This window comes from Littorina saxatilis, linkage group LG8 (genome assembly GCF_037325665.1).
Source record: "Littorina saxatilis isolate snail1 linkage group LG8, US_GU_Lsax_2.0, whole genome shotgun sequence".
NCBI lineage: Eukaryota > Metazoa > Mollusca > Gastropoda > Littorinimorpha > Littorinidae > Littorina > Littorina saxatilis.
In genome coordinates, this window is record NC_090252.1 from 53725663 (window position 1) to 53737329 (window position 11667).

Below are 11667 nucleotides of genomic sequence, written 5' to 3' on the forward strand. Positions count from 1 at the left end.
GAAAAGAAAAAAAAGCTAAGACAACACCGCTGTAAATGTTTTAAATTTACAGGTAAGAGCCAACATCGGCTGCAGGCGCGACACATACAGTTCTTTTTTCGTGTCTGGACTAAATCCGGTGTCGTTGGCAACGTTTAAGTTTCGCTCTGTGGCCTGGGCTTGATGAATCACACGTCCGATCATTTTTACTGATAGCGTTTTATTACAAAAAAGTCAATACCGCTGGCTCTGTTTGATATTTGCGTCATATATCATTGAATCAATAATGAAAATGTTTATAAAAGAACCCGCATTAGTTGAAGGTCCGATGAGATATTTGATGCCTTACAAAAAGCTATTGGAACAGTACCGTCCTGTAATGCGTGGAAGTATAATATTGTGATACTTGTTTTGTCATTTTGCTGATTGTTTTATTTGTTTAAGCAAAACTTTATTCAGTTTTTGCATCTTGACATGTATACAATATCCAACATTGAGGATCCCAACTCAAGCATAAAGCTTTTATTAACGAATCCAACTTGATTGTTTTAATGTCAGGTGATTTTCATCCAAACCCGGGCCCGCCTGGTAGAGAGCATTTAAAGGATACCTCTATTTTGCACATAAATGTATGCAGTTTGCGAAATTAGATTGATATTTTACAATGTGAAGTGTGTTTTTTAAATTTCATTCTCTTTTTGGGTAGGGGTTATTGTATCGTATTTGTTTTTGTACATGAATAGGCTTTACATTACAGCACGCAGATAAGGGAGTAAATTCACACAAAAAACACACGTTGGACAATAACAACACATGGGGGGGGGGTGGTGGTTGTGAATTGGTGGTCGCGGTATCAAGAGTATGTAAACGAAGACACAGCAACAGTAAACTAGCCGTTGCTTCCTGCCATGCAGACACAGACATCAATTTGTCTTATCAATATATATCTAAGTGTTACATCAAAACATGCATATGTTACAGTCAAATCGGGAAATCAGGTATTTCACGAGAATGTCTGAAAGTTTAGGCATTCATGGTAAATACCTGGTTTGATCAGGCAATTCCGGAAATGACTGAATTTTTTTAGGCACTATCAGGAAATGACTAAAAACTACTTGTGCAAATTTCCCGTTTTGCCTGACTGTTAGGCAAAACGGGTTGTTCTGAGACCTTGTCTGTTTTTACCTCGCCTGCCTTGAGCATGAATTTCTCTTCTAGCACATTGTCTATTCATCGTTTTCCCCATTTCACTGAGTTCGGAGTGATTGCAGTTTTTTTTTTTTTACGGGTGCAGGTCACTACCGCGAGTGTAACACTATCGCGTGTGTAAGACTACGAGCACGAATTTATTGTGATTTTCTCGAAAAGTTCGGAGTGATTGGAGTTTGTTTTTACATAGCCGGCCTTGAGCACGAATTTATTGTGAGTTTCTCGTATAGCACATTGTCTTTTTTTTCCCCCCTTTTCACTGAGTTTGGATTGATTGGAGTTCACTTTCAGTATAATGCTAGTTCCATTGTGACGTTGCTCTCAATGTTGAGGGTAGCAATGGAGGAAACAGAATTGGTAGAAGACCGATTTAATCGGTTAATCTTTCAAAAGTACGCCAAAAATGGAAAACACTTGATGCCAAAGTCCAAATATTTTCAAATACTTGAAGAGATGATGGAAAACGGAAGTCGGAAAACTCCACGTCAGTACAAGCTGTTTTCGAAGTAAGTAGACTCCTCTCTCTCTCTCTCGTTCCTCCCTCTCTCTCAAACCTGTCTTTCTGTCTGTCTCTGTCTCTCTCTGTCACTTCTCTCTGTCACTGTTTGTCTCGATGTATGTATCTCTCTTTCTGTGACTCTCTTTCTCTCTCTGTCTCTCTCTGCGCACATGTCCCATACTGTTGTCCCACACTTCTCTCTAACACACACACACACACATACACACACACACACGCACACACGCGCAAACACAGATAATAAAATAGTGATCTCTTGATTTTGAATCAGGTATGAAATTGTATCACTTCTCTCTAACCCACACACACACACACACACACACACACACACACACACACACACACACACACACACACACACGCGCAGTTACAGATAATAAAATAGTGATCTCTTGATTTTGAATCTGGTATGAAATTGTATCACTTCTCTCCAACATACACACACGAACACACACTCACACACACACGCACACGCACACACGCGCAGACACAGATAATAAAATAGTGATCTCTTGATTTTGAATCAGGTATGAAATGTTATCACTTCTCTCTAATACACACACACACACACACACACACACACACACACACACACACACACACACACGCACACACACACGCACACACGCGCAGACACAGATAATAAAATAGTGATCTCTTGATTTTGAATCCGGTATGAAATTGTATCACTTCTCTCACACACACACACACAAACACACACACACACACACGCACACGCACACGCACACACGCGCAGACACAGATAATAAAATAGTGATCTCTTGATTTTGATTCAGGTATGAAATCCTTCGATGTGGGCACATGGACAAACTGATAAAGAAACGAAAGTCACCTGCTGAAACCCCAATCTACTATGTGACAATTGAAGACACATTCGACGTGATCAGAACAGCTCATCTTGCCACAGGACACGGTGGAAGGGATAGGGTTCTAAAGGAAATTGAACAGAAATTTGCAAATGTGCACAGAGAAAGCGTTGACATGTTCAAGTCTGTTTGCAAGGTGTGCCAAGAAAAGACAAAGCGACAAAAAACAAAAGGAGTTGTTGTGAGACCCATCCTTTCAAGTGATTTTTCTTCCAGATGTCAACTGTGTCCACAAAAACTGTTGTATTTGAGTGAAATGAACTGTGTTAAGCACGCAAGTCTTCGCGCGGCCGTCATCCTGGGCTCCCAAAGCGGAGGACAAGGATACGTCAAGTGCAACTGTTCGGGTGCAACGAAATGCCAGAACAATGGGTGCAAATGCTTCAAAGCAAAACTGAAGTGCAACAGTCGGTGTCACCAATCCTTGACTTGTGGAAACAAATGAACTGTTGACAGAAAGTTCTGTTTCAATGTACATTTTAGTTTTTAGAATTAAACATTAAAATGATAACATCATTATGTTCTTTAATTGAATGCCTTAAAATCAAGAGAGAGAAAGAGATAGGAGAGAGAGAGAGAGAGAATACAGAATAGATTCCACACTGACAGCATTGGCCCGGCACAGGCAGTTGATGGCTGGACAGCAATACCTTCCTGATGGAAAAGAGGCATGAAACCAATTACGACCCCAGCCATTCAAAGTTTTATAGTAGGCTTCTGTGCTGAAATGCTTTCTGACTCTCACCAGAAACACAGATTGTGAGCGGTAGGCATTCTCCGATAATGCCTGGCAGCCTATTTCAGTCAATCACCGATAGTGCCTAAACAATTTCAGTCATTTCCGGATTTGCCTGATCAAACCAGGTATTTACCGTGAATGCCTAAACTTTCAGGCATTCTCGTGAAATACCTGATTTCCCGATTTGACTGTAACACATATACAAGCGCCAATCATTGTAACATGTATCCAACGTACTACTCATGACTGCGTTATACTTTTCACAAATGAATGTTTGCTTAATATTACTACAAAATGTCTGAAAGTGAGTGATCTTTTTGTTCATTTTGGAAATATAGATGTGGTATTTGGCCCAAATAACTAACACATCAAACACTTTATCGGTGACTACATTGCTCGCCACTCCAAACAGAAAGAGTTCTTTGAAAAGTTTAACCTTATCACAATGGGTGCTGTTCACCTTTAACCATTTACACATTCTATCCAAAAAGTCTGCACTTTATCACACTCCCAAAACATATGTATAAGGGTTTCTTCATCTCCACCACAAAATGTACACATTGACATATCCACAATGTTTCGCAAAAATAGAAACCGTTCCGTCGGCAAATTCTGTACAATAATCGGTACTGGAACCATCTCACACACGTATATTTTGTTGTTTTAACTACATGACGAAAAATAGCCTGCTTATTTAATCAACAATTTACAGATTCAGACCTTTTTTTTTGTTGTACATTTTGGGACAACCACATTTTTAATCAATTGTTTTTAAATAAATTGTGTCTTACCTTGACAAATACATTTCCACACAATGGGCTCTGTCATAATAAAATGTTTATCAAATTCTAAACCAATTTGTTTCTGATATTTTTTAAACAGTCTGAATCACACCATTATACAATACAAAATCTACTCGCACATTCGAATATTTCAGTGGGAACGCATTATAGGATAAATATATCCATTGTATCCCCAAATATGACCAAATGGGCACAATTTCATTATTAATCCAATGTTTAATTACACATTAACATGCTTCCATTTGAATCTTCGAGGTCGTCATCGTGGATTGACGGCCGACCAAAGCTAATTGAAGCCCGACGGAGCGAAGCGGAGTGTGCAATCATGACGTTGATTTCTTATTTATTTTTTTATTTTATTTTTTACATACACATAAGCACAGCATAACATACATCATACACCGAGTTTATCAACAAAGCGCATACACACGTACGTTACCTAGACAAGACTCAGACATAGACAGTAGGGTGGGTTGTTGAAAAGACAGGGGATATGGAAGGGGGGGGGGGGAACTGAGGTTGTGGGAGGGGAGGGGGGGTAACTGAGGTTGGGGGAGGGGAGGGGGGGTAGGTGGGGACGGTGGTCACAATTTAGCCTCCAAGTATACATGGGGTTTAATTATCGGCATAAAAGTACTGTATAACCTGTTATGAATAAATGACGTTGATTTTTTCATTTGCCACTGTTGTCTCTGAATAGTCGTGCCAAATTTTGACTAAGATTGGAGAGATTCATTTCATATTGCAGAGAGCTCGATCTTTGGGGATTTACAGAGATCGTGTGAACGAGCTGGTGTATGAATACGTTGCGTTTGACATACATGTATCTTGCTCCCCTTAGATTACTTCGATCAGAGCAAATTAAATATATCATATTGCACTTTGTGAGTTCTGTTTGGACACATTCGCTTCTAATGCCGGTTAAATTAAACAGATTTTGAGTCATCCTTTCCAGTTTTTATTTGATATAGGTGCATTTGTTCAAAATCCATGACGCAAACGGATGTCTGTGGTTGATTTCCATGTTTCATTCTGGCAAGGCACTGGCACACACAAGAACGCGTGTGTTTCACGGAGAAAGAGGGTGGACATTTTTGCTCAGAAACAAATCATCCTGTATTAACATTTTTATCCCAAGTGACCAAATACCACTTTTTCTCACGAGGAACTGATCCTGCACAGGGTACAGTAGCAAGTAAACAACCATTCCTTACTTTCGATTGAAATTGGTGCATAAGGGGGTCGGGCGCTTACAAGGTAGTTTACAGTACGTGTATGATTAGTTTGAAACCCTCCGGTACTTCGATTTTTTTTACGTGATAGGCTGTCAATTGACAGTTGTGTGTGATGTGTCAAAACAAATAGTATGTATCTTTAAAATATTTGCAATCAATATTTGCAAACATCGGTTACTCGTTGGGCTTCATGAATCGTGCATTGTTTCGTTACAACAAGATTTTTTATTGCTGGCTGTGCGCGGCATGGGTTTTATGTTTCCCGTCCAGCTAAGGGGCTCCGCTCACATATGTTACTTCAGCAGGACCGCTGACGCACTGCAGATTATCCCAACCCGCTACACGTTGCATGAAAGGAAAACATGCCAAGTACTCGTCATAATCCCGAATAATAGGCAGTGCGTCGTCTGTGCCGCTGAAACTGCGCAGGTATATTCTGCCCATAAGATTTGCCCGCATCTAAGTGAAGACTGACAGAAAAGACCTTCACGTGCTCACCCGGGTTGTGCGTAGGCGTTGAAAAATAGGTTGCTTCATCATAAAAAAGTCATGAAGGTGTGATACATACCCGTTACAAAAAACACTTTATTTTTATGGTCGCTTTTTCAGAAACGTATCTGCCGAAAAAGGCAATCATGTGTTAACAGTTTTGGAAATAGCTCGGAACACAGAACGGAGTATCATTTCAGTGGACCTAGCCCACCACACCATTTGACGAATCAAGAGGAGTTAAATTACCAACTCACATTCCGGGGTCCACTGGCTAATGAAGATGGATTTGATCGGTCTGACGTTCTTTTCCACTCTGAGTAAGTTGATGTTCTTATATTTAATATAGTGTGTGTGTGTGTGTGTGTGTGTGTGTTTGCGTGTGCGTGCGTGTGTGTATGTGTATGTGTGTGTGTGTGTGTTTGTGTGTGTGTATGTGTGTGTGTATGTGTGCGTGTGTGTGTGTGTGTGTGCGTGTGTGTGTTAGTGTGTCTGTGTGTCTGTGAGTGGTCAATATCTCAATCTGTTAGTGTTTCAAACTGTGGAAATTGTATGTATGACTTTGGTTTTGACAAATTAAAAATGTTGCAAACATGAGAAACGTCGTCAGAATAAAAGGTATACTATTGAACTGAGCGTTCGGGGGGAAGGGGAGCGGTTCTGGCAAATTTGAAGAATCTGGGGAATCTACTATACCTTTATCTGGACGCACACGGCATTATTTGCTCCAAAACGCACCACCAGTATGATATTTAATGAAATCAAAGTGGGAAGTAACTCAGGGTAAATGATACAATCCAACGCTCCAAAGAGCGTTCTTTATTTACATAATTATTATGCGATTTTGTTTAAAGCTTTTAAAAAACTTTCTTTTGCAAAGCGAAGGCATTAATCTTGCGCGGTAGCATTATCTCTAACGCAGAATTTGATTGTAAAAGTTTGAGGCGATCTTAGATATTATCATTGTAAGTAATGGTCATCTGTTTACGAGACAAATATCTATGTACGTTTTTATTAACGATACAGTTTCCAACTGAAACCAGCCAGATTTATGATAGGAAGATACGCATGTGCTTTTTTACCTATTTTCGATCACATTTTAGAAGACGAAAAGCTCTAATTGTTTTCCTTTTATTTACCCGTTTCCATGTTGTTTAAATGCGTTTGTATCCCTTTTTGTTGTCCTGCCATTGACCTTTTCCGGAAATAACTCTGTCAGGATATACAAGCGTTGCGGAAGATTATTTGCGCCCCCACCCCCCCCCCCCCCCCCCCCAACCGCTTTACCTCGTTCACTCAGGAAACACATGGTCGACAATTTAAAACAACGATCGCAGCGAATAACTGACCCCAATGTGTAGTTTATTCCACAACGCTTACAAATCCTGACAGACTTATTTCCGAACATCATCTGTATGCTGACTGTGCAATACAAGAATTTCTATTGTCATTCTACTGTTGTTGCTTCCTTGTCTTTTTTGTTTCTTTATGTTGATATGGAAGTGTGTTTGTCAGATGGCAGAACTGCTTCCGGGCTCCCTTGTTTTTAAACTTTCAATACTTCGAATTGTAGGGGAAGGGCTCCAAATATGGACCTCTTTCTGTTTCATACTGATAACTAGCTTGTTTTATTGCGAAGAAGTTTTATTTTGTGTTTGGTAGTCCTTCTCTCTTAGGTTAACCGTTAGGACTAATTAGAGTTAAATAGCTTTGATAGACATTCAGCAAAAATTAAATACAGAAAAAAATCACAAATGGTCCATATTAGGAGCCTGGGCGCCTAATATGGGCCAGAGAAGCGGCCTTCACGAATCACTGTAAAAAGCCCTCTATACTTCAAAATAACATGATACAACTTAGTGTACAAGTCAGACTAATTAAAATATGCTTTAGATTGATCTGTTTTGGGTTGATCAGAGCATTATTTGAAGCACGCCAGGAAACTAAAGAAGCTTATCAAAAACAGAGTGAAAATAAGTGAAATAATCAACTTCCACGAAAAGAAGACTTTTAGTTATTTTTTTTTTAAATCTCGAGGGCTAGTTATAGGTTATTTCCAGCAAGCTTCTAAGTGAATTAATGAAAATAGCCTTTAGCTTTTATTTTCCTCGATTTGTTGAAGGTGGTCCATATTAGGGGACTCGTACATATACTTTGAAATGTTGCTATTATTTTTTGTTTTACAGTAGAAACTCGGGGTCAATACTGCTAACATGTAACAAAAACTGACTTAGCTGTCATATATAGCAATTTTTGTGTGATAAAAGCTTTGGCTGTGGACAGAAACGAGTCCGTTGTAGGCGGCAAATTTAGAGTGAACGCTGCCAAAAGTGAAAAAAAGCGAAAAAGCCTAACGGTTTTGAGGTTTGTGTTTTTACAACTGTTTTGACATGTGCAAGTTATCCAGAGAGGGTGAATACAGTGAATAAAATGTTTTGAGCGCTCTATACGCGCCGTTAGTTTGTCAGATCACGAGGTGGTCCATATTAGGAGCCGGTCCATATTAGGAGCCCTTCCCCTACTGATCTTGTCTTGATGAAAACATAACTATTTTATGATTCAAGAATGTTTGTGCAACAAGCTGTCCATTTTTTATTTAGATTTTAAAAGTTAGGTCCAGCGCCAAAACGAGGCGTCCGATTTGTCTTATAGTAAATCCGGCTGGCCACGCAAAAACAAATTCTTTGAAAAATGCTCGCTCTTTACTGGGGGCACCTAGGATTTTCTCAAGCGGTGAGTGTTTAAACGGAAGGGTGTTTGTACTGTGTGTAAAAGCCTGACAGTGTCTGTGGCCAGAAACTGATGGTTTACGTGAAGCTGAGTATGCCTTCAAGACTTCCTCCTTTTTAAGGTCTGAACTTCTCAGATGTTTGGAGGTCTTAAAAGGGGGGTTCAATGTAGTGCATTTTGTTAACTAGTTTTGTTTCTGGCCTCAGGTCCAGTGATTCGTGTTGCTTCAGTGGTTGGCGAACGAATTCCGCAGTGACCAATGCCAAATCAGTGCCTCGTGAGCTTTGTTCAGTATTCCAATTCATCGCCGGAAATGCTTTGGAATAAAGATGAATAGAGTACAAAAATACCAAAAAAAAAGAAAGGCGAGTAAAGAAATGAAACAAAGTTAACAACAATTTTTTTTTAAAAAGGGCTGGCAGGGCTCGAACCTTCGACCGCAATTCGCTAACCACTGCGCTAGAAAGAATTCCTGATAGGAAGGAGCAAACTAAACTTGTTATGTGAGAAAGTTCAAAGGCAAAGTATTGAACTCAGCACATTACAGAAGAGGAACTTTTTATTTTATTTTTCTAGAGTATTTTTGGCAGCAAGATAACGTAACAAAGCAGACACATTTTGGTTGTCTTTATGGTACCTTTTCTTGAACATAATATGGGGGGTAAAGACACTGGTGGTTTGTATGTCTTCAAACCGGTGTCTTGTGCCTTTGCTTGTCCCAAAGCTGTAGTGCAACTTCAAAACCACACACAACCTTGCACGCTAACACAAGGGTCTGTCAGTGTTCGTTTGCTTCAGTGAATGATTTAGGTCAGTCCCTCACCCGCTTTGATATGCACGAGAAAGACAAGGTGTGACTGACCATTTTTTTTCTTTTTTTGTTGTTTGACTTTCCCGTCTGGTTAACACTCGGTTTGATATCTACCCCCTCCCGTTTTGTCACACAGGTTCCCAATCCAACAGAAAATGCTTTTGGATATACCGAGAGATGAAAGAATAGGTACAGCTTGCAATCTTGGCGATGTAGGGGATGGATGTAACTACTTGTTGAAGAGGTCGCTTCCAGAGCAGTGTTTTTTTTTCAAAAGTGTTATCTACACCATCCGAATGTTATACAGTTTGTAATTTGATGAATGTAACGTCAACATCGAAATTAGCGAGTTCCGAGTTGTGTGTTCCGGATTTCTTTACGTCAGTTAGTACGTTAGTGTGTCTGTTGTGTGTGTCTGTGTGTGCGTGAGTGGTTCTTTCAAAAAAAGAGAAAGAGGGGGTGGGGGTGGAAAGGGGTAGAATCAGAGGATAACGGCGTGTGTCTGTCTGTTTGTGCATGTGTGCTAGTGGCGTCACTGATTGGCCGAGTGGTAACGCACTTGCGCTCGGAATCCAGAGGTTGCGTGTTCGACCCTGGGTCAGGCCGCTATTTTCTCCCCCCTTTCCTAACCTAGGTGGTGGGTTCAAGTGCTAGTCTTTCGGATGAGACAAAAAACCGAAGTCCCTTCGAGTACACTACATTGGGTTGTGCACGTTAAAGATCCCACGATTGACAAAAGGGTCTTTCCTGGCAAAATTGTATAGGCATAGATAAAAATGTCCACCAAAATACCCGTGTGACTTGGAATAATAGACCGTGAAAAGTAGGATATGCGCCGAAATGGCTGCGATCTGCTGGCCGATGTGAATGCGTGATGTATTGTGTAAGAAAAAATTCCATCTCACTCGGCATAAATAAATCCCTGCGCCTTGAATAAAAATTGAAAAAATAAAATAAATCCCTGCGCTTAGAACTGTACCCACGGAATACGCGCGATATAAGCCTCATATTGATTGATTGATTGATTCTCCAAAAAGCGTGCATGCCATGTGAGTGACGTGTGATTTTTGTGAGTGGATGCTAACCCTAACCCGAGACTGTACTATGAGCTGTATACACTTTTTCTAACTCTAACTCTAAGTCTAACTTTTTTTAAGTTAAAAAAAGGGCTGCCCCCGATTAATGTAACAGTTGTTACATTATTATTGGGCCGCCCCCGAATAATGTAACAATTGTTACAGTATTCGTTTTGTTACAGTATTCGTTGTATCATGCGTTAGCTAGACTGTAAGTTTGACTTCCTCAATCCAACGGTCTTGATCTGCTTTGACGAATGGGTATATATGAAAACTAAATAAATAATGATGACGACCGGAACTCCGGACTCCTGACAGGAGAGCTGTCGATGTAAACCGCTCACTGATCAAACTTCCTTTAATTATTTCGCATGGTTTCGGAGCAATTTTGAGTAACAGCAAATGCCCCTTGAAATTTGTATGCCAGAAAACTCTCTTCAATATGGCGGTTTAGACAATGTATTCTTAACTTCATACCTTTTTAGGACTTTTTCGTTCACTTTCTGCGTAGTGTTAATAACAGAAGTACGTGTGTGCATGTGCCCGATAACGCAATTCAACACCGTTTGAAATCGTTTTATCTTTCTTTCGGCACAGTGCTTTCTTTGGGAGCAGCGAATACTCCGGGAGAGTCGATGGATCTGCACCCTGGTAAAATAACTTGTAATTTGCAACAATGTTCATGTTGTGTGTGTGTGTGTGTGTGTGTGTGTGTGTGTGTGTGTGTGTGTGTGTGTGTGTGTGTATGTGTGTGTGTGTGTATGTGTGTGTGTGTGTGTGTGTGTGTGTGTGTGAGTGTGTGTGCGTGTGTGCGTGTGTGTGTGTGTGTCTGAGAAAGTGTGTGTGTGTGTGTGTGTGTGTGTGTGTGTGTGTGTGTGCGCGTGTCTGAGAATGTGTGTGTGTGTGTGTGTTTGTGTGTGTGTGTGTGTGTGTGTGTGTGTGTGTGTGTGTGTATGTGTGTGTGTATGTGTGTGTGCGTGCGCGGTTTGGGAGATTTTTTTTTGTGCGCGCTCGTGAGGGCGTTTGTTCATGCGTGCGTGCATGTGTGTGGTTTTGTGTGAGTGTGTGTGTGTGTGTGTGTGTGTGTGTGTACGCGTGCATGAGTATTATGACGTCAAAGAAGGCTATTCGGACTATAGACAGAAAGATCCGGACGAAACCGATCGCTCTTTGCTAGCCTTCAGGAAGTAGC